This window comes from Thalassophryne amazonica, chromosome 10 (genome assembly GCF_902500255.1).
Source record: "Thalassophryne amazonica chromosome 10, fThaAma1.1, whole genome shotgun sequence".
NCBI lineage: Eukaryota > Metazoa > Chordata > Actinopteri > Batrachoidiformes > Batrachoididae > Thalassophryne > Thalassophryne amazonica.
In genome coordinates this window covers 12,010,923-12,034,191 of record NC_047112.1, presented here as the reverse complement: position 1 = coordinate 12,034,191, position 23,269 = coordinate 12,010,923, and the positions used below count along the sequence as shown (strand labels likewise).

Genomic DNA, 23,269 nt, shown 5'->3' with positions numbered 1-23,269 from the left:
CAAAAATATATGGTGGCCATCCCAGCATGGCCACCATATATTAGTAGTAGACAAACAGAGTTCAGAGAAGAATTACACAGGAGTAAAAACTGGAAAATGCTGCAATCATATTGAAAAGTATAAAACGCTATTTCTCTAATGTTTACAAAATGGTATAGTATGGACTATTTATGAAAGCGAGCTATGGGATAAAAACAGGAAAAAATGGTCACAAAGGTCGATTTCAATTTGTACAGGGTTCAAAAGCTAAAGTTCCTCCATTTTTGGTAAAATGTGATGCAAATCAGCCAGCAATGCAGCTTTGTGATGAGCACTGTTGCCTCACAACAAGAAGGTCATAGGATCAATTACCACCTGTGGCATTTCTGTATGGAATTCTCATGTCCACAAGTGTGTGTGCGGGTGTGAATGTGTTTTGTCTGTCTACAACCCCTGGCAAAAATTATGGCATCACCAGCCTCGGAGGATGTTCATTCAGTTGTTTAATTTTGTAGAAAAAAAAGCAGATCACAGACATGACACAAAACTACTAAAGTCATTTCAAATGGCAACTTTCTTTAAGAAACACTATAAGAAATCAGGAAAAAAAAAATTGTGGCAGTCAGTAACGGTTACTTTTTAGACCAAGCACAGGGAAAAAATATGGAATCACTCAATTCTGAGGAAACAATTATGGAATCATGAAAAACAAAAGAACGCTCCAACACATCACTAGTATTTTGTTGCACCACCTCTGGCTTTTATAACAGCTTGCAGTCTCTGAGGCATGGACTTGAGTGACAAACAGTACTCTTCATCAATCTGGCTCCAACTTTCTCTGATTGCTGTTGCCAGATCAGCTTTGCAGGTTGGAGCCTTGTCATGGACCATTTTCTTCAACTTCCTCCAAAGATTTTCAATTGGATTGAGATCCGGACTATTTGCAGGCCATGACATTGACCCTATGTGTCTTTTTGCAAGGAATGTTTTCACAGTTTTTGCTCTATGGCAAGATGCATTATCATCTTGGAAAATGGTTTCATCATCCCCAAACATCCTTTCAATTGATGGGATAAGAAAAGTGTCCAAAATATCAACGTAAACTTGTGCATTTATTGATAATGTAATGACAGCCATCTCCCCAGTGCCTTTACCTGACATGCAGCCCCATATCATCAATGACTGTGGAAATTTACATGTTCTCTTCAGGCAGTCATCTTTATGAATCTCATTGGAACGGCACCAAACAAAAGTGTTAGCATCATCACCTTGCCCAATGCAGATTCGAGATTCATCACTGAATATGACTTTCATCCAGTCATCCACAGTCCACGATTTTCTTTTCCTTAGCCCATTGTAACCTTGTTTTTTTGTTTAGGTGTTAATGATGGCTTTTGTTTAGCTTTTCTGTATGTAAATCCCATTTCCTTCAGTTTCCTCCCATTCGTTCCTCATTTGTTTTGTTGTGCATTTTCGATTTTTGAGACATATTGCTTTAAGTTTTCTGTCTTGACGCTTTGATGTCTTCCTTGGTCTACCAGTATGTTTGTCTTTAACAACCTTCCCATGTTGTTTGTATTTGGTCCAGAGTTTATACACAGCTGACTGTGAACAACCAACATCTTTTGCAACATTGCGTGATGATTTACCCTCTTTTAAGAGTTTGATAATCCTCTCCTTTGTTTCAATTGACATCTCTCGTGTTGGAGCCATGATTCATGTCAGTCCACTTGGTGCAAAAGCTCTCCAAGGTGTGATCACTCCTTTTTAGATGCAGACTAACGAGCAGATCTGATTTGATGCAGGTGTTAGTTTTGGGGATGAAAATTTACAGGGTGATTCTATAATTTATTCCTCAGAATTGAGTGAGTCCATATTTTTTTTTTTTTCCCTCTGCTTGGTCTAAAAAAGTAACCGATACTGACTGCCACAATTTTTTTTTTCCTGATTTCTTATAGTGTTTCTTAAAGCCAGAAAGTTGCCATTTGAAATGACTTTAGTTTTGTGTCATGTCTGTGATCTGCTTTTTTTCTACAAAATTAAACAACTGAATGAACATCCTCCGAGGCTGATGATTCCATAATTATTGCCAGGGGTTGTATATGTGGCCCTGTGTCAGACTGGCATCCTGTCTAGGGTGTACCCCACCTCAAGCCCTATGACTGCTGTGATATGCTCCCCATTACCCTGAAGTGGAGGAAGCGGTTGAAGATGAGTGAGTGATGCAAATCACTGGTAACGCTAAAAGGTTTTAAAAAGGAATAGCTTGCAGCATCTTTTAAGTTTAGTCATAACTTTACAGGGTAACATAATGCACATATAATTCAATGGACATCAGCCTTGTTTGACCTTTGCTTTGAAGACCAAGCAACCAACAAAGTCAAAGCTATTCCGTTTATTATTCCTATAGTGTTGGTCATTTCAAAAGCTGAAACTCAGTTTGTTCTATCACAAACAATTAAAGGAAACAAGAGGTCATACAGCAAATAGAGGTTAAGTGTAGGTTTGTGCATTTCAGGCTTTAATTGTATTTCTAGGAATGCATACAGGACACATGGACTGTTATTTAGATGCACTTTCTTGATTTTTGCACACTGACTATTTTATTAATAGGTATGTGTACAGGATATAAGAACTAATTCAATTCATTTTATTCATTTTATCTAGCGCCAAATCACAACAGAGTCACTTCAAGGCACTTCACACAAAAATTCAGACAACAAAATAACATGAATTAAAACATTAAACAGCATAGTAAGAGTAAAAAAGTAAAAAGCTTAGTAACATACTATGCCAGCCATACGAAAGGGAAAAAAGTGCATCTTAAGTGTGGACTTCAAAGTCTCTGCAGAATCTTACTGTTTTATTGATGCAGGGAGATCATTCCACAGAACAGGGGCACGATAAGAGAAAGCTCTATGACCTGAAGACTTTTTATTCACCCTAGGGACATAAAGTAGTCCTGAATCTTGCAAATGCAAAGCCCAGGACAGTACGTAAGGTTTAATTAGATCAGCTAGGTATGGAGGTGCCAGTCTGTGAAAAATTTTATAGGCTAGCAGCAGAACCTTAAAATCTAATCTCACAGGGACAGGAAGCCAGTGAAGAAATGCTAAAAAGGGTGTAATGTGGTCAAGCTTTCTGCTTTGTGTCAAAAGTCTGATAGCAGCATTTAGAACCAATTGGAGAGCTCTAATGCTCGACTGCGGTAAACCAGAAAATAGAACATTGAAGTAGTCCGATCTAGAAGAGACAAATACATGAATCAGGGTCTCAGCATCAGCCATAGAAAGGATGGGATCAATATTCCCTATAATTCGCAGATGGAAGAAAGCAGTCCTCAGAATTTCCCTAATGTGGAGGTCAAAGGACAAAATAGGATCAAAAGTTCCCCACTTTGTCAATGTGATGTATGACACACTATTATTTAGGTGTATTTTTAGTGTTGTTTGCTTTGAGGATGTAAGGCATTTTTCAAACAATTTGCGGCAAAACCAAAGGCAGGGGTGGTGGCCAAGTGGTTAGTGAGCTGGTTTTAGTGCAGGACGTCCCCGGGTCAAACCCCACCCCTGGCACATTTCTCCATGTAATGTGGAGTTGCGTCAGGAAGGGCATCCGGCATAAAACCTCTGCCAAATCAACATGCAGATCCACCTTGGATCTGCTGTGGTGACCCTGAGGGAGAACAAGGGAGCAGCTAAAGGGACTTACTATTTGTGACAAAACCAAAGGCATATTTCCACATTGGAAATATGCCTTTCTCTCCGATTGTTCTGTCTGAGTTATTTTCATTAGTTACTTCATCCAAACCATCAACATGTTTATTAGACCCCATTCCTACCAGGCTGCTCAAGGAAGCCCTACCATTAATTAATGCTTCGATCTTAAATATGATCAATCTATCTTTGTTAGTTGGCTATGTACCACAGGCTTTTAAGGTGGCAGTACTTAAACCATTACTTAAAAAGCCATCACTTGACCCAGCTATCTTAGCTAATTATAGGCCAATCTCCAACCTTCCTTTTCTCTCAAAAATTCTTGAAAGGGTAGTTGTAAAACAGCTAACTGATCATCTGCAGAGGAATGGTCTATTTGAAGAGTTTCAGTCAGGTTTTAGAATTCATCATAGTACAGAAACAGCATTAGTGAAGGTTACAAATGATCTTCTTATGGCCTCGGACAGTGGACTCATCTCTGTGCTTGTTCTGTTAGACCTCAGTGCTGCTTTTGATACTGTTGACCATAAAATTTTATTACAGAGATTAGAGCATGCCATAGGTATTAAAGGCACTGCACTGCGGTGGTTTGAATCATATTTGTCTAATAGATTACAATTTGTTCATGTAAATGGGGAATCTTCTTCACAGACTAAAGTTAATTATGGAGTTCCACAAGGTTCTGTGCTAGGACCAATTTTATTCACTTTATACATGCTTCCCTTAGGCAGTATTATTAGACGGTATTGCTTAAATTTTCATTGTTACGCAGATCAATCAATCAATCAATCAACTTTTTTCTTGTATAGCGCCAAATCACAACAAACAGTTGCCCCAAGGCGCTCCACATTGCAAGGCAAGGCCATACAATAATTATGAAACACAGTCTACGTCTAAAGCAACATAACCAAGGGATGGTCCAGGGTCACCCGATCCAGCCCTAACTATAAGCCTTAGCGAAAAGGAAAGTTTTAAGCCTAATCTTAAAAGTAGAGAGGGTATCTGTCTCCCTGATCTGAATTGGGAGCTGGTTCCACAGGAGAGGAGCCTGAAAGCTGAAGGCTCTGCCTCCCATTCTACTCTTACAAACTCTAGGAACTACAAGTAAGCCCGCAGTCTGAGAGCGAAGCGCTCTAATGGGGTAATATGGTACTACGAGGTCCCTAAGATAAGATGGGACCTGATTATTCAAAACCGTATAAGTAAGAAGAAGAATTTTAAATTCTATTCTAGCATTAACAGGAAGCCAATGAAGGGAGGCCAACACGGGTGAGATATGCTCTCTCCTGCTAGTCCCCGTCAGTACTCTAGCTGCAGCATTCTGAACTAACTGAAGGCTTTTTAGGGAACTTTTAGGACAACCTGATAATAATGAATTACAATAGTCCAGCCTAGAGGAAACAAATGCATGAATTAGTTTTTCAGCATCACTCTGAGACAAGAACTTTCTGATTTTAGAGATATTGCGTAAATGCAAAAAGGCAGTCCTACATATTTGTTTAATATGCGCTTTGAATGACATATCCTGATCAAAAATAACTCCAAGATTTCTCACAGTATTACTAGAGATCAGGGAAATGCCATCCAGAGTAACGATCTGGTTAGACACCATGCTTCTAAGATTTGTGTGGCCAAGTACAATAACTTCAGTTTTATCTGAGTTTAAAAGCAGGAAATTAGAGGTCATCCATGTCTTTATGTCTGTAAGACAATCCTGCAGTTTAGCTAATTGGTGCGTATCCTCTGGCTTCATGGATAGATAAAGCTGGGTATCATCTGCGTAACAATGAAAATTTAAGCAATACCGTCTAATAATACTGCCCAAGGGAAGCATGTATAAAGTGAATAAAATTGGTCCTAGCACAGAACCTTGTGGAACTCCATAATTAACTTTAGTCTGTGAAGAAGATTCCCCATTTACATGAACAAACTGTAATCTATTAGACAAATATGATTCAAACCACCGCAGCGCAATGCCTTTAATACCTATGACATGCTCTAATCTCTGTAATAAAATTTTATGGTCAACAGTATCAAAAGCAGCACTGAGGTCCAACAGAACAAGCACAGAGATAAGTCCACTGTCCGAAGCCATAAGAAGATCATTTGTAACCTTCACTAATGCTGTTTCTGTACTATGATGAATTCTAAAACCTGACTGAAACTCTTCAAATAGACCATTCCTCTGCAGGTGATCAGTTAGCTGTTTTACAACTACCCTCTCAAGAATCTTTGAGAGAAAAGGAAGGTTGGAGATTGGCCTATAATTAGCTAAGATAGCTGGGTCAAGTGATGGCTTTTTAAGTAATGGTTTAATTACTGCCACCTTAAAGGCCTGTGGTACATAACCAACTAACAAAGATAGATTGATCATATTTAAGATTGAAGCATTAAATAATGGTAGGACTTCCTTGAGCAGCCTGGCAGGAATGGGGTCTAATAAGCATGTTGATGGTTTGGATGAAGTAACTAATGAAAATAACTCAGACAGAACAATCGGAGAGAAAGAGTCTAACCAAATACCGGCATCACTGAAAGCAGCCAAAGATAACGATACATCTTTGGGATGGTTATGAGTAATTTTTTCTCTAATAGTCAAAATTTTGTTAGCAAAGAAAGTCATGAAGTCATTACTAGTTAAAGTTAATGGAATACTCAGCTCAATAGAGCTCTGACTCTTTGTCAGCCTGGCTACAGTGCTGAAAAGAAACCTGGGGTTGTTCTTATTTTCTTCAATTAGTGATGAGTAGAAAGATGTCCTAGCTTCACGAAGGGCTTTCTTATAGAGCAACAAACTCTTTTTCCAGGCTAAGTGAAGATCTTCTAAATTAGTGAGACGCCATTTCCTCTCCAACTTACGGGTTATCTGCTTTAAGCTACGAGTTTGTGAGTTATACCACGGAGTCAGACACTTCTGATTTAAAGCTCTCTTTTTCAGAGGAGCTACAGCATCCAAAGTTGTCTTCAATGAGGATGTAAAACTATTGACAAGATACTCTAACTCCCTTACAGAGTTTAGGTAGCTACTCTGCTCTGTGTTGGTATATGACATTAGAGAACATAAAGAAGGAATCATATCCTTAAACCTAGTTACAGCGCTTTCTGAAAGACTTCTAGTGTAATGAAACTTATTCCCCACTGCAGGGTAGTCCATCAAGGTAAATGTAAATGTTATTAAAAAATGATCAGACAAAAGGGAGTTTTCAGGGAATACTGTTAAGTCTTCTATTTCCATACCATAAGTCAGAACAAGATCTAAAATATGATTAAAGTGGTGGGTGGACTCATTTACTTTTTGAGCAAAGCCGATAGAGTCTAATAATAGATTAAATGCAGTGTTGAGGCTGTCATTCTCAGCATCTGTGTGGATGTTAAAATCGCCCACTATAATTATCTTATCTGAGCTAAGCACTAAGTCAGACAAAAGGTCTGAAAATTCACAGAGAAACTCACAGTAACGACCAGGTGGACGATAGATAATAACAAATAAAACTGGTTTTTGGGACTTCCAATTTGGATGGACAAGACTAAGAGACAAGCTTTCAAATGAATTAAAGCTCTGTCTAGGTTTTTGATTAATTAATAAGCTGGAATGGAAGATTGCTGCTAATCCTCCGCCCCGGCCCGTGCTACGAGCATTCTGACAGTTAGTGTGACTCGGGGGTGTTGACTCATTTAAACTAACATATTCATCCTGCTGTAACCAAGTTTCTGTTAGGCAGAATAAATCAATACGTTGATCAATTATTATATCATTTACCAACAGGGACTTAGAAGAAAGAGACCTAATGTTTAATAGACCACATTTAACTGTTTTAGTCTGTGGTGCAATTGAAGGTGCTATATTATTTTTTCTTTTTGAATTTTTATGCTTAAATAGATTTTTGCTAGTTATTGGTGGTCTGGGAGCAGGCACCGTCTCTACGGGGATGGGGTAATAGGGGGATGGCAGGGGGAGAGAAGCTGCAGAGAGGTGTATAAGACCACAGCTCTGCCTCCTGGTCCCAACGCTAGACAGTCACAGTTTGGAGGATCCCAAAAAATTGGCCAGATTTCTAGAAATGAGAGCTGCTCCCTCTCCTAACAAGACCAGGTTTTCCCCAGAAGCTTTGCCAATTATCAATGAAGCCCACCTCATTTTTTGGACACCACTCAGACAGCCAGCAATTCAAGGAGAACATGCGGCTAAACATGTCACTCCCGGTCTGATTGGGGAGGGGCCCAGAGAAAACAACAGAGTCCGACATTGTTTTTGCAAAGTTACACACCGATTCAATGTTAATTTTAGTGACCTCCGATTGGCGTAACCGAGTGTCATTACTGCCGACGTGAATTACAATCTTACCAAATTTACGCTTAGCCTTAGCCAGCAATTTCAAATGTCCTTCGATGTCGCCTGCTCTGGCCCCCGGAAGACAATTGACAATGGTTGCTGGTGTCGCTAACTTCACATTTCTCAAAACAGAGTCGCCAATAACCAGAGTTTGATCCTCGGCGAGTGTATCGTCGAGTGGGGAAAAACGGTTAGAGATGTGAACGGGTTGACGGTGTACACGGGGCTTCTGTTTAGGGCTACGCTTCCTCCTCACAGTCACCCAGTCAGCCTGCCTTCCCGACTGCACGGGGTCTGCCAGGGGGCTAAGCTACCTTGGTCCGCACCGACTACAGGGGCCTGGCTAGCTGTAGAATTTTCCACGGTGCGGAGCCGAGCCTCCAATTCGCCCAGCCTGGCCTCCAAAGCTACGAATAAGCTGCACTTATTACATGTACCGTTACTGCTAAAAGAGGCCGAGGAATAACTAAACATTTCACACCCAGAGCAGAAAAGTACGGGAGAGACAGGAGAAGCCGCCATGCTAAAACGGCTAAGAGCTAGTAGCTACGCTAAGCTAGCGGATTCCCAAACAGGGAATCCGACACTAGACAGGCTGTGGAGCAGCACAGGTAACGCACGACAACAGTGCTAAAATAAAATAAAAATCCACTAGACAGGCTGTGGAGCAGCACAGGTAACGCACAACAACAGTGCTAAAAAATAAAATAAAAATAAAAATCCACTGGACAGGCTGTGGAGCAGCACAGGCAACGCACGACAACAGTGCTAAAAAATAAAATAAAATAAAAATAAAAATCCACTGGACAGGCTGTGGAGCAGCACAGGTAACGCACAACAACAGTGCTAAAAAATAAAATAAAATAAAAATAAAAATCCACTGGACAGGCTGTGGAGCAGCACAGGCAACGCACGACAACAGTGCTAAAACAAAATAAAAATCCACTAGACAGGCTGTGGAGCAGCACAGGTAACGCACGACAACAGTGCTAAAACAAAATAGAAATCCACTAGACAGGCTGTGGAGCAGCACAGGTAACGCACAACAACAGTGCTAAAACAAAATAAAAATCCACTAGACAGGCTGTGGAGCAGCACAGGTAACGCACAACAACAGTGCTAAAACAAAATAAAAATCCACTAGGACAGGCTGTGGAGCAGCACAGGTAACGCACGACAACAGTGCTAAAAAATAAATAAATAAAAATAAAAATCCACTAGACAGGCTGTGGAGCAGCACAGGCAACGCACGACAACAGTGCTAAAACAAAATAAAAATCCACTAGACAGGCTGTGGAGCAGCACAGGTAACGCACGACAACAGCGCTAAATAAAAATCCACTGGACAGGCTGTGGAGCAGCACAGGTAACGCACGACAACAGCGCCCAAAAAAATAAAATCAAAATCAAAATCCACTGGACAGGCTGTGGAGCAGCACAGGTAACGCACAACAACAGTGCTAAAATAAAATAAAAATCCACTAGACAGGCTGTGGAGCAGCACAGGTAACGCACAACAACAGTGCTAAAACAAAATAAAAATCCACTAGACAGGCTGTGGAGCAGCACAGGTAACGCACGACAACAGTGCTAAAATAAAATAAAATCCACTAGACAGGCTGTGGAGCAGCACAGGTAACGCACAACAACAGTGCTAAAAAATAAAATAAAATAAAAATAAAAATCCACTGGACAGGCTGTGGAGCAGCACAGGTAACGCACAACAACAGTGCTAAAAAATAAAATAAAATAAAAATAAAAATCCACTGGACAGGCTGTGGAGCAGCACAGGCAACGCACGACAACAGTGCTAAAACAAAATAAAAATCCACTAGACAGGCTGTGGAGCAGCACAGGTAACGCACGACAACAGTGCTAAAACAAAATAGAAATCCACTAGACAGGCTGTGGAGCAGCACAGGTAACGCACAACAACAGTGCTAAAACAAAATAAAAATCCACTAGACAGGCTGTGGAGCAGCACAGGTAACGCACGACAACAGTGCTAAAACAAAATAAAAATCCACTAGACAGGCTGTGGAGCAGCACAGGTAACGCACGACAACAGTGCTAAAACAAAATAAAAATCCACTAGACAGGCTGTGGAGCAGCACAGGTAACGCACAACAACAGTGCTAAAACAAAATAAAAATCCACTGGACAGGCTGTGGAGCAGCACAGGTAACGCACAACAGTGCTAAAAAATAAAATAAAATAAAAATAAAAATCCACTGGACAGGCTGTGGAGTAGCACAGGCAACGCACGACAACAGTGCTAAAACAAAATAAAAATCCACTAGACAGGCTGTGGAGCAGCACAGGTAACGCACGACAACAGCGCTAAATAAAAATCCACTGGACAGGCTGTGGAGCAGCACAGGTAACGCACGACAACAGCGCCCAAATAAATAAAATAAAAATCAAAATCCACTGGACAGGCTGTGGAGCAGCACAGGTAACGCACGACAACAGTGGTAAAAAATAAAATAAAAATCCACTGGACAGGCTGTGGAGCAGCACAGGTAACGCACGACAACAGTGCTAAAAAAATAAATAAATAAATAAATAAATAAATAAATAAATAAATAAAAATAAATAAATAAAATAAAATAAAATAATAAAATAAAAATCCACTGGACAGGCTGCGGAGCAGCACACGTAACACACGACAACAGTGGTAAAAAATAAAATAAAAATCCACTAGACAGGCTGTGGAGCAGCACAGGTAACACACGACAACAGTGCCAAAAAACAAAACAAAAATCCACTGAACAGGCTGTGGAGCAGCACAGGTAACACACGACAACAGTGGTAAAAAATAAAATAAAAATCCACTGGACAGGCTGTGGAACAGCACAGGTAACGCACGACAACAGTGCCAAAAAACAAAACAAAAATCCACTGAACAGGCTGTGGAGCAGCACAGGTAACACACGACAACAGTGGTAAAAAATAAAATAAAAATCCACTGGACAGGCTGTGGAACAGCACAGGTAACGCACGACAACAGTGCTAAAAAATAAAATAAAAATCCACTGAACAGGCTGTGGAGCAGCACAGGTAACGCACGACAACAGTGCTAAAATAAAATAAAAATCCACTAGGCAGGCTGTGGAGCAGCACGACAACAGTGCTAAAAAATAAAATAAAAATCAAAATCCACTGGACAGGCTGTGGAGCAGCACAGGTAACACACGACAACAGTGGTAAAAAATAAAATAAAAATCCACTGGACAGGCTGTGGAGCAGCACAGGTAACACACGACAACAGTGGTAAAAAATAAAATAAAAATCCACTGGACAGGCTGTGGAACAGCACAGGTAACACACGACAACAGTGCTAAAAAATAAAATAAAAATCCACTGAACAGGCTGTGGAGCAGCACAGGCAACGCACGACAACAGCGCCAAAAAATAAAATAAAAATCCACTGGACAGGCTGTGGAACAGCACAGGTAACACACGACAACAGTGCTAAAAATAAAATAAAAATCCACTGAACAGGCTGTGGAGCAGCACAGGCAACGCACGACAACAGCGCCAAAAAATAAAATAAAAATCCACTGGACAGGCTGTGGAGCAGCACAGGTAACGCACGACAACAGTGCTAAAATAAAATAAAAATCCACTAGACAGGCTGTGGAGCAGCACGACAACAGTGCTAAAAAATAAAATAAAAATAAAAACGAAAGCGTTAGCAAGCTAGTTAGCTTGCCAACGCTGATGAAGGTTAGCTGATAAAAGAGCTCCGTCACGATGCTTCGACCGTTAGAGGTCTTCTTTAGGCGTTGGAGCACGGTGAAAAAGTAAAAAAAAAGTAAAAAAGTCTTGAAAAAGACTGTTAATTCAAAGAACTCAAACAGCTCAGTTCAAACAGCTAACAGATACCTGCAGCGCAACAGATGATCCACGCAGCCTGTAGCGCGTTTGATCCCAAGATGATACCCAGCTTTATCTATCCATGAAGCCAGAGGACACACACCAATTAGCTAAACTGCAGGATTGTCTTACAGACATAAAGACATGGATGACCTCTAATTTCCTGCTTTTAAACTCAGATAAAACTGAAGTTATTGTACTTGGCCCCACAAATCTTAGAAATATGGTGTCTAACCAGATCCTTACTCTGGATGGCATTACCCTGACCTCTAGTAATACTGTGAGAAATCTTGGAGTCATTTTTGATCAGGATATGTCATTCAAAGTGCATATTAAACAAATATGTAGGACTGCTTTTTTGCATTTACGCAATATCTCTAAAATCAGAAAGGTCTTGTCTCAGAGTGATGCTGAAAAACTAATTCATGCATTTATTTCCTCTAGGCTGGACTATTGTAATTCATTATTATCAGGTTGTCCTAAAAGTTCCCTAAAAAGCCTTCAGTTAATTCAAAATGCTGCAGCTAGAGTACTGATGGGGACTAGAAGGAGAGAGCATATCTCACCCATATTGGCCTCTCTTCTTTGGCTTCCTGTTAATTCTAGAATATAATTTAAAATTCTTCTTCTTACTTATAAGGTTTTGAATAATCAGGTCCCATCTTATCTTAGGGACCTCGTAGTACCATATCACCCCAATAGAGCGCTTCGCTCTCAGACTGCAGGCTTACTTGTAGTTCCTAGGGTTTGTAAGAGTAGAATGGGAGGCAGAGCCTTCAGCTTTCAGGCTCCTCTCCTGTGGAACCAGCTCCCAATTCAGATCAGGGAGACAGACACCCTCTCTACTTTTAAGATTAGGCTTAAAACTTTCCTTTTTGCTAAAGCTTATAGTTAGGGCTGGATCAGGTGACCCTGAACCATCCCTTAGTTATGCTGCTATAGACGTAGACTGCTGGGGGGTTCCCATGATGCACTGTTTCTTTCTCTTTTTGCTCTGTATGCACCACTCTGCATTTAATCATTAGTGATCAATCTCTGCTCCCCTCCACAGAGTTTTTCCTTCCCACTGTAGCCAAGTGCTTGCTCACAGGGGGTCGTTTTGACCGTTGGGGTTTTACATAATTATTGTTTGTTGTGATTTGGCGCTATATAAAAAAATTGATTGATTGAAATTGATTGATTGATTGTGGACAGTGACGTTATTATCATTTAGTTCTGGTAAATGTAACAATTCCGTGTGATGGTAACATCAGAAAGACGATGAAAAAAATGGGAAGTACCAGGGGCTGAAGGAATAACCAGAACACATGTGGAAGGAAAAGCCTTTGGTCGCCCAAGGAGGTCAAAGGGGAACAGGAGGTCCCAGCAATGTGACCCCCCCCAAATATATATATATATATATATATATATATATATATATATATATGAGGTCTATTAGAAAAGTATCCGACCTTATTATTTTTTTCAAAAACCATATGGATTTGAATCACGTGTGATTGCATCAGCCAAGCTTGAACCTTCGTGCACAAGTGTGAGTTTTTTCACGGCTGTCGTTTGCGTCATTCGCCTGTGAGCAGGCTTTGAGTGAGAAGTGGTCCACCCCTCTCCTCGTTTTTTTTTTTCATTGTTTAGGAATGGCTCAGAGACTGCCGCTTTGCTTGATCAAATTTTTTTCAGAAACTGTGAGGGACATCAAAGTGGACACCATTTGAGAAATTCAGATGGTTTTTGGTGAAAATTTTATGGGCTTCAAAGAGATTATGGAGTGTTACTGTCGCTTTAAGGATGGCCCAGAGCGACTGGTGGTGCGCCGCGCTCCGAAGCGGCCATCAACAGGGTGAGCGACCATTTCATTTTCTAAACGGATGGCTGTATGGATCAGTGACCATCGTGTGCAATTTCTCAGGTTATCACAAGAGCTGGACATCAACCATTTTCTGGCAGATTTCACTTTTAACAAGATATTTTGTCATGGAAAGCCGAGCGGAGGCTTTGCGTATCACGATGGATTCGCTACTGGAGCAAGACAAAACCACCTCCGTTTTGGTCTCACAGGACGGCTTTGAGATGGCGTTCAGACAGCTGTCAGTGGTTTTTCCATCGAGTGATTATCCGAGAAATTGTGGATGTGCCTGGACATGCCAGAACATGTCCCATGAGGCTTCATCACAGCGTTGCTGTGCGCCATGCGGCAGCGCCGCGACACGCGGAATTCCTCCACACGTCTGTCTCAATGTGCCGAAAAAGTGCTGATGTCCATGTCTTTTCACAATTCCTGTGCTAGCCAGATGACATCCCAGATAAAACACAGCATCCAGTTTGGAAATGAACGGCACATTCCACTGTTACAGGAGTTTTTTTCATGGAAAGAGGAGCGGAGGCTTCGCGCGTTGCAGCAGTGCCGCATGGCACAAAGCAACGCCGTGATGAAGCCTCACAGGACATGTTCTGGCATGCCCAGGCACATCCACAATTTCTCAGATAATCATTCGATGGAAAAACCACCGACAGCTGTCTGAACGCCATCTCAAAGCTGTGCTGTGAGACCAAAATGGAGGTGGTTTTGTCTCACTCCAGTAGCGAATCCATTGTGACACGCGAAGCCTCCGCTCGGCTTTCCATGACAAAATCTGTTGTTAAAAATGAAATCTGCCGGAAAATGGTTGATGTCCAGCTCTTGTGATAACCAGAGAAATTGCACACGATGGTCATGGATCCATACAGCCATCCGTTTAGAAATGAAATGGTCGCTCAGCCTGTCGATGGCGGCTTCGGAGCGCGGCGCACCACCAGTTGCTCTGGGCTGTCCTTAAAGCGACAGTAACACTCCGTAATCTCTTTGAAGCCCATAAAATTTTCACCAAAAACCATCTGAATTTCTCGAATGGTGTCCACTTTGATGTCACTCACAGTTTCTGAAAAAAATTTGATCAAGCAAAGCGACAGTCTTTGAGCCATTCCTAAACAATGAAAAAAACGACGAGAGGGGTGGACCACTGCTCACAGGCGAATGATGCAGCCGACAGGCGTGAAAAAACTCACGCATGCGCACGAAGGTTCAAGCTTGGCTGACGCAATCACACGTGATTCAAATCCATATGGTTTTTCAAAAAAATAATAAGGTCAGATACTTTTCTAATAGACCTTGTATATATGTTAGACAGACTTCAGCATATACCAAGTATGACATTTCTGTCCAGGACAATGCAGTCCCAGGAACAGCTAAGAAACCTTACAGGACCCTCAAACAAGGGAATTGGGGTGGGGGGTTAAGAAAGCGGAATACACACACAATATAATCCTGGGTCCACACTTAAATAATTAAGGAAGATGGTCCAAAATAATTCAGATTTGATTTGAATGGTCCAACATAACTTTAAGATCACAAATACAAAACATAAATAAATAATAATAATAAACTGAAAGAGTGAGGTATCATTTAAATCCAGCATTATGAGAGGGTTCGGTTGCCTATAGTTCAGTTTGTTGACCAAACAACAAGCAAAAGTGTGACGTTGAGTACTAGGATGAAGGCATACCTTAACAATATTTACATTTATTTACCTTTTAAAATCCTCATTTTATGACAATAAACTTATCACCCCTTTGAATGATGTGTTCTCTGTGTCAGTTCATTTACTCTTAAAATGCATTTATTCTTGTTTTTCTGGCACATGGAATACTTAATGTGAAATATAACATTAAAATTCCAATTACAGAGTGTAATATTTGCCTTTCAACTCCACTCATGCCCACTTGACTCGTTTTGATTTTCCTTCTCACGTGTACTGTTGGACATTAATAACATCTCATATTTTGACCAGAAAGTGCAAATGCACAGAGAGTGCTACATTCTGCAATTTCCATCAAAGGCATGCACTTAACAAGATAAAGTGCTCTGCTCCCCTGCACTCTGCAGGACATGTACATCAAACTGGTGGACATTTCGAAGTACTTCTCTAAAAATTGAGTCCATGCTGAAGATCTATTGGAGTTGACTCAGCAATCATTCACATGATACGCCCATCACACAGTGGAGAGGGCATCCTTCAGTCACATTTTATAGTGGTGAGATCTGTAGATCATTGCACTTTTTTGTGCTTCTCTCTGCTGCTCGTACTGTGACTAAAGAAGCCTTTAGTCACTGAGCCAGTGAAAGACACCTTTTGATTTATAATGGCAAAGGATCAAATGCACAACCAGAGGGAAAGAGAGACATGTGCATTGCAAAACAGTCTCTGAATGTGCTGGTTTTAAGGAAAACATCACCCTCACCGCTGACTATTGAAATACAGGTTTTGAGGCAATCTTCTATAATATATAAGTATTATTTCTTTTTCAGGTAAGAGCCTCCATTTTAAACAAGTTTCTTTTTTTAAAGGATTAGTTTTGTCCTGTGAGCAAACTCAACTAAAATTGAAAAACACATGACTGGCCTGTGGTTCCACAGGTTAATTTGGTCAGATTTTAGAGTTGGATTTGAGTCCAAATTTGTGAAATTGGAGAAAATGTACATGCATAACAATGAGAAAAGCAGACAACAGTCAGAGTAGAAGATGATTTCCTTTAGGTGGTGATATCAGAGAATGCCAGACAGTGAGAGAAACTGAGGCAGAACACAGAGGGATGTGTCCAACTCCACTTTCCTATTTACACAGCATGTAATCTGAGCATCATGTAGGGCACAGTGGACAAATGGGATTACACTGAAATATTTTAAAAGGGTTGTGATTTAGGTATAACATGAAATTACAGTAGTGTTCAGAATAATAGTAGTGCTATGTGACTAAAAAGATTAATCCAGGTTTTGAGTATATTTCTTATTGTTACATGGGAAACAAGGTACCAGTAGATTCAGTAGATTCTCACAAATCCAACAAGACCAACCATTCATGATATGCACACTCTTAAGGCTATGAAATTAGGCTATTAGTAAAAAAAATAAAAAAGTAGAAAAGGGGGTGTTCACAATAATAGTAGTGTAGCAATCAGTCAGTGAGTTTGTCAATTTTGTGGAACAAACAGGTGTGAATCAGTTGTCCCCTATTTAAGGATGAAGCCAGCACCTGTTGAACATGCATTTCTCTTTGAAAGCCTGAGGAAAATGGGACGTTCAAGACATTGGTCAGAAGAACAGCGTAATTTGATTAAAAAGTTGATTGGAGAGGGGGAAAATTATACGCAGGTGCAAAAAATTATAGGCTGTTCATCTACAATGATTTCCAATGCTTTAAAATGGACAAAAAAGACGCGTGGAAGAAAACGGAAAACAACGATCAAAATGGATAGAAGAATAACCAGAATGGCAAAAGCTCACCCATTGATCAGCTCCAGGATGATGAAAGACAGTCTGGAGTTACCTGTAAGTGCTGTGACAGTTAGAAGACACCTGTGTGAAGCTAATTTATTTGCAAGAATCCCCCCGCAAAGTCCCTCTGTTAAATAAAAGACATGTGCAGAAGAGGTTACAATTTGCCAAAGAACACATCAACTGGCCTAAAGAGAAATGGAGGAATATTTTGTGGACTGATGAGTAAAATTGTTCTTTTTGGGTCCAAGGGCCGCAGACAGTTTGTGAGATGACCCCCAAACTCTGAATTCAAGCCACAGTTCACAGTGAAGACAGTGAAGCATGGTGGTGCAAGCATCATGATATGGACATGTTTCTCCTACTATGGTGTTGGGCCTATATATCGCATACCAGGTATCATGGATCAGTTTGGATATGTCAAAATACTTGAAGAGGTCATGTTGCCTTATGCTGAAGAGGACATGCCCTTGAAATGGGTGTTTCAACAAGACAATGACCCCAAGCACACTAGTAAACGAGCAAAATCTTGGTTCCAAACCAACAAAATTAATGCCTTGCAGATGTGGAGAAATCTTGAAAAACTGTGGTTATACAACTAAATACTAGTTTAGTGATTCACAGGATTGCTAAAAAAGCAGTTTGAACATAATAGTTTTGAATCTGTAGCATCAACAGCAGATGCTACTATTATTGTGAACACCCCCTGTTCTACTTTTTTTTTTTTTTACTAATAAACAATTTCATAGCCTTAAGAGTGTGCATATCATGAATGCTTGATCTTGTTGGATTTGTGAGAATCTATTGAATCTACTGGTACCTTGTTTCCCATGTAACAATAAGAAATATACTCAAAACCTGGATTAATCTTTTTAGTCACATAGCACTACAATTATTCTGAACACTACTGTAAATCAAAAGCTTGTCATCTGCTGTTCCCTTGAAGTGACGAGTGTGCCACATCTGGCATACTGCCATTTAGCTGACAGACTCAGATGTGAGAGGTTTTCTGGTGAGGAAACAGATCTACATGCAGTAAAGTACGTGAGCAGCCCATTTGTCAGAGTAACAGTCTTCCACCACAGCGCCAGGGTGAAGCATTTAAGTGTCCTGTTCTGCAAAACTTCATCTACTGCAACCACCTGATGTCATCCACACAGTGCCTTACAAAAATATGGTATTACTTGGTATTTCACACATTCAAATCTCTCCTTACATCTCAGATGTGCCTTCTGGCAAAGTGTGGCAGAAATTTCAGATCTTCTTTTTAAGAAAATCCTCCTCTTTACCACTTCTTCATGAAGCTTTATAACTGTGGACACCAAATGCAAAACATGTGCTATGCACAATTTCTCCAGTCAGACACAGAAGCCTGTACCTACGTTTGGGTGTCTTGGTGGCTTTCCTCATTCTTCTCCTTCTTACACAGTCACTCAGTTTTTGAGAACTGTCTACTCCACACAGATTTACCATAGAGTGCCATACTGTTTGTATTTCTTCATAACTGAGTCAGTGACTTGAAAATGTTCATGTATCCATCCCCTGACTTGTCTGAACAAAACTGGCAATACAGCTGATTTACAGGTATTATACCGAAGGGGCCCATTACTTATGCAAGCCATCATCTTGGCTTTTATATTTTTAATTATATAAGGGCTGAGTGGATCCTTGTCATTTGATTGGTGCTTTGTATGTCACATGACATAGATTAATTCATCCCATTTGTGTTGCATTGCATTTAGAGTGCGGCTTGGTTCCATTTAGAATGCAAATTTGGTTCCATACGTTTGGTACCATTGCACTCTATGCACACACGTGATCGCATGCACGAGGACGTGTGCACACCCACACAAAACAAATCCACTGTGCTGCCTGCAGGCTGTGAGCAGGAAGAGAGAAAGAAAAACTGGACTCATTTCTGACGTGATTTTTTTTTTTTTTCGCTACATTGAGGATATACAGTCGACTGAGCCGGATGCGCATGCGGGGGCCACAACACGATCATTTGATTGAGCTAACTGATGCTGCTACGCACACAAAATTAACTCCGCTGTAAGCCACCTGGATCCATGAAGACATGAAACGCTGATGTGATTTTTGGCTGGACTGAGAAACTACATAGTCTATTTTTTTATGGAAGTCCAAAGTCAGTGCACAGCATCACTGGACTACACGTTACAATTTGGACTTTAGCAGCAGTGGAACACCAAAATCTAAGTCCCTTTTCTGTTGTTTATAAATTAATAAAATATCAAATGACAACGATCTATTTTAGCCGTTATATAAAACAAATAATGAATGTTTTTACATTCTTTCAATGGAACAAATATTTAATTTGGTGAAAGCCAGAACAAACCATTCAACGTGGCGAAGCAGAGTCATGAAATATTCGTACCATTGAACCCATAAACATTCATTATTTGTATATTAATTTCTATGAAATTGTAGAGATTTGCTTTGAGTTTAAGGAAGATAATTTTAGAATGAGAAGCCTGATTTACTTTTATGTATTTTAAATGTCATAAACAAATTAAAATGTGAAATACCAAAGGGTCAAGGCACTAAATTCCACTATTCCTGCTGCACTAGAAGACAGTAGCCACCCCTGTATTTGTGTTGTCTGCCTGCCCACCCAGGGAGGAAGAAAACCAGCATAAAAAAGTCACTACAAGTCTACGTACACACAAAGGTATTAAACCTTTGTATTTTTCTGGGTTTTAATAATTGATTATTTATTTCTTTACTTTCTGTTAAGTTTTATTTTTCAATTAAGTTAGTGTAGTGGTTAGCACTGTTTGTTCTATGTTGTGTTGACATCTCACTCATTCCCCTCGTGACACAAACTTACAATCTCGGTACGGGAGGCAAATGCTCTAAACAGAAGGCCATAATCTTAGGACTCTGGCCCTGTGGCCAGAGAGTCCTGTTAGGTGTTGAGGAGTGAGATTACCGACTATCACATGAACAGTGAAGCCCCGGTCCCACCAAGTAAGGAAGGATGAATAATGAGACATGTACAATGTGTTGTTTTTTTTGTGTTTTTTTTTTTGGTAAGGGTCCAGTTATTCAACAATCATAGTAGAATAGAGGCTCTTACAGGCAGAATATTTGGCTAATGAGGCTCATCTCAGCGTGGTGCTAATTTCAAGAAGTTCAAAATTTTGCAACAGCATGGGGCAGTTTGTGTAGGAGTTACCATGAGGACAAACAGGGATTTCAGAGGCATTTTGTGGTGAGTACGAGGCTGTTAAAAGCCCATTAGCTAGCCAACCTGGTGGCTATGAGGACAGGACAGGCTATTTTGGCTCTGCCCTCTTGTGCACTACAATTCCGCCTGCTTTGTGCGGTGGAGGCTGTACAACCCCAATTCCAGTGAAGTTGGGACGTTGTGTAAAATATAAATAAAAACAGAATACAATGATTTGCAAATCCTCCTCAACCTATATTCAATTGAATACACCACAAAGACAAGATATTTAATGTTCAAACTGATAAATGTTGTTTTAACTAGCACTTGTAGCGATGAACTGCCTTAACTGACAATGTGTTCCAGCCTCTGTGCTTCTTCTTGGTGACATTATCACTTCCATGGCTTACATTAAAACCGAACCACAGGTCCAGGAACCTGTGGTTCGGTTTTAGCTGGTCTATGGATGTGTTTTGTCTATGTGTGTTAAGTGGATCACTATTCGAATAATCACTGACAAATCCATAAGTGGCTCATTATTCATGGCTTTGATATTTGGTGGGACCAGGGTTTTAGGGAGGTTTTCTTTACCACGGTTGTCTATGTGCTTACTGAGGGGGCTTGGTAAGGTTAGACCTGACCCTTGTGAAGCACCTTGGAGAAAAATGTTGTAATTTGGAACTATATCAATAAAATAAATTGAAACCATTTCAGAAATCAACAATATTTAAACTACTTTATACTACTGTGAAATGTATGCACAGTTAAGCTTCAAGGTTAACTGACTTTTTTTTCACAAAGTACCCAAACAATGTCAGTGGGGAATCTCGGGATCAAAGTGTCTTTTCCAAAGCTTTTTAACATCTCGCAATAATGAGACTCAAGATGTGTTCTCTTCTCTATGTATAATTTGAACGTTTCCTCAAGTGTGCCGTTATTGTGTTTCCTGGACTGTACCACAGGGGTTAATGGTTATCAGAGTCATTGTTTTCCAACCATAGCAGTGGCTGCTGTTCAGTGATTACCTTGGGATGCCACTCAGTGACCTCCAAATAGAGCTGCACATGTGTGTGTTTCTTTGCACATACTAAACACCTGTGTGCGACCAGCAATCTTATTTTTATCTCTTTTTCATCATGTTTTATTTAACAGCCATAATTGTCTCATCATTGTTGCGTCTTGATGTTTAATGAACTGATGTAAATATAATGGCATTGTAATGACATCCCTTAATAAAAAGTTAATCCAACCACAACATGCTCCGTCACCTTATGGTGGCCAGCACAGTCAACAACTACCCTTTCAATTAAGACTGCCCTGGATGCAGCTGATTCTCATGTCCTTATTGATTTTGTTATATATCAATTAGCGGTCCGATTCTGCTGACGTGTGTGGGCTGGAGCTGTGCACAAGTCAGGAGCTCTAATGGTCACATTAGTCATTTGGCAGTGACGGGTGCCTGGCAATAATTACAGTGATTATACTCTTATGCTCTGAAGCTGCATCTTGTAAAGGTCAAGAAAAGCGAGGCACCTTCCCATTAGAAAACACTCGTGGTGGGGTTTTCTTATGACAATCTATCCATTTTCTATACCCGCTTACTCCAATTACAGGTCACGAGGGGGCTGGACTCTATCCCAGCAGTCATAGGACATGACTGACGTCCTGTCCCTGGACAGGACGTCAGTCTATCACAGGGCCACAAATAGACAGACAAACACATTCAAAATCACATGCACTCCTACAATCAATTTAAAGTTTCCAGTTCACTTAACACATGTCTTTGGATGTGGGAGAAAACCGGAGCACCCAAAGGGAACCCACGCAGACATGGGGACAACATGTAAGCTCCACACAGAAAGGGCAGGAAATGATCCCACGATGTTCTTGCTGTGAGGCAGCAGTGCTAACCACTAAGCCACCACGCTGCCCCTTATTTGAAGAGTTTATTACATTATCTGTGTCGCAGTCCATTTCAGTGAAATTTAAAGGGATCATTCAACAGTAGATATGTTTTATTTTGCAAGGTCCAGGTGCAGCGTATTTACCAAAAAAATCACACATGCATGACAAAGAATACTACTACTAATAATAATTATAATGACAGTTTATGTGGGACTTATAATGACTTCCCCAGAATTAAATAAACTTTAACAATTAAAAAAAAATAAAATGGCAATAAAAAAACACACTACAAAAAGTCATAAAAATCCAAAATTAACGGACGGATAATACAGAAATAAGCTGTGACTTAGTTTTTCATCCCAAGCTGCTGCTGCTCCCAACATCCACTGCATTACACAACATCCACATCTCATGTGTACAATCTACTACAACTCCCTCTGAAGGAGACATCAATCATAGTTTACAGGTCTGTGAAAGCCAGAATTCTTGCTGGTTGTTGAAGTTTTCGGAGCTCGCCAACCAGAAGGAAGCTCGCCGTTGGAAGTTGCCAACAGCCCGCGGCCCGCCGGAGGCCGCAAGCTGAGACTGTGACTCGCTACAGCATTGGAGGCCGTCACCAGTATCGGCAGCTGGCTTGTCGTTCCTGCGGGGAAGCTGGGATGACACAGACTAAGCTAGGCTAGCTTAGCCTAGCCTACAATCAGTTAATCACCAGGCCTCAGTGACAGCTAAGTGATCTAGCCCCATGACTGTAAAAACTGTCTACTGTCTATCATGCCACCTAAAAAGATAATAAGCGGAGAGGAACTAGAGGAGATAAAACAGTCATTAAATTTTATGTCAGATGGCGGTTTGTGAACTGAGAAAAACTGATGCAAGAAAAGACAATAAAATTAGATTTTTGGAAAAACGAGTGGATGAGTTGGAACAATACACCAGAATGGATGATGTTATTGTAACAG

At 40.5% G+C, this 23,269-nt stretch overlaps 1 long non-coding RNA gene across 1 annotated transcript; it reads left to right on the top strand.

Annotated features, from left to right (window-relative positions):
• The first annotated feature begins 409 nt into the window (after nucleotides 1–409).
• Nucleotides 410–23,269, top strand: LOC117518072. Its single transcript, XR_004562916.1, has 3 exons — nucleotides 410–421; nucleotides 6,885–6,894; nucleotides 23,187–23,269. It is a non-coding gene; the product is annotated as an uncharacterized LOC117518072 (long non-coding RNA).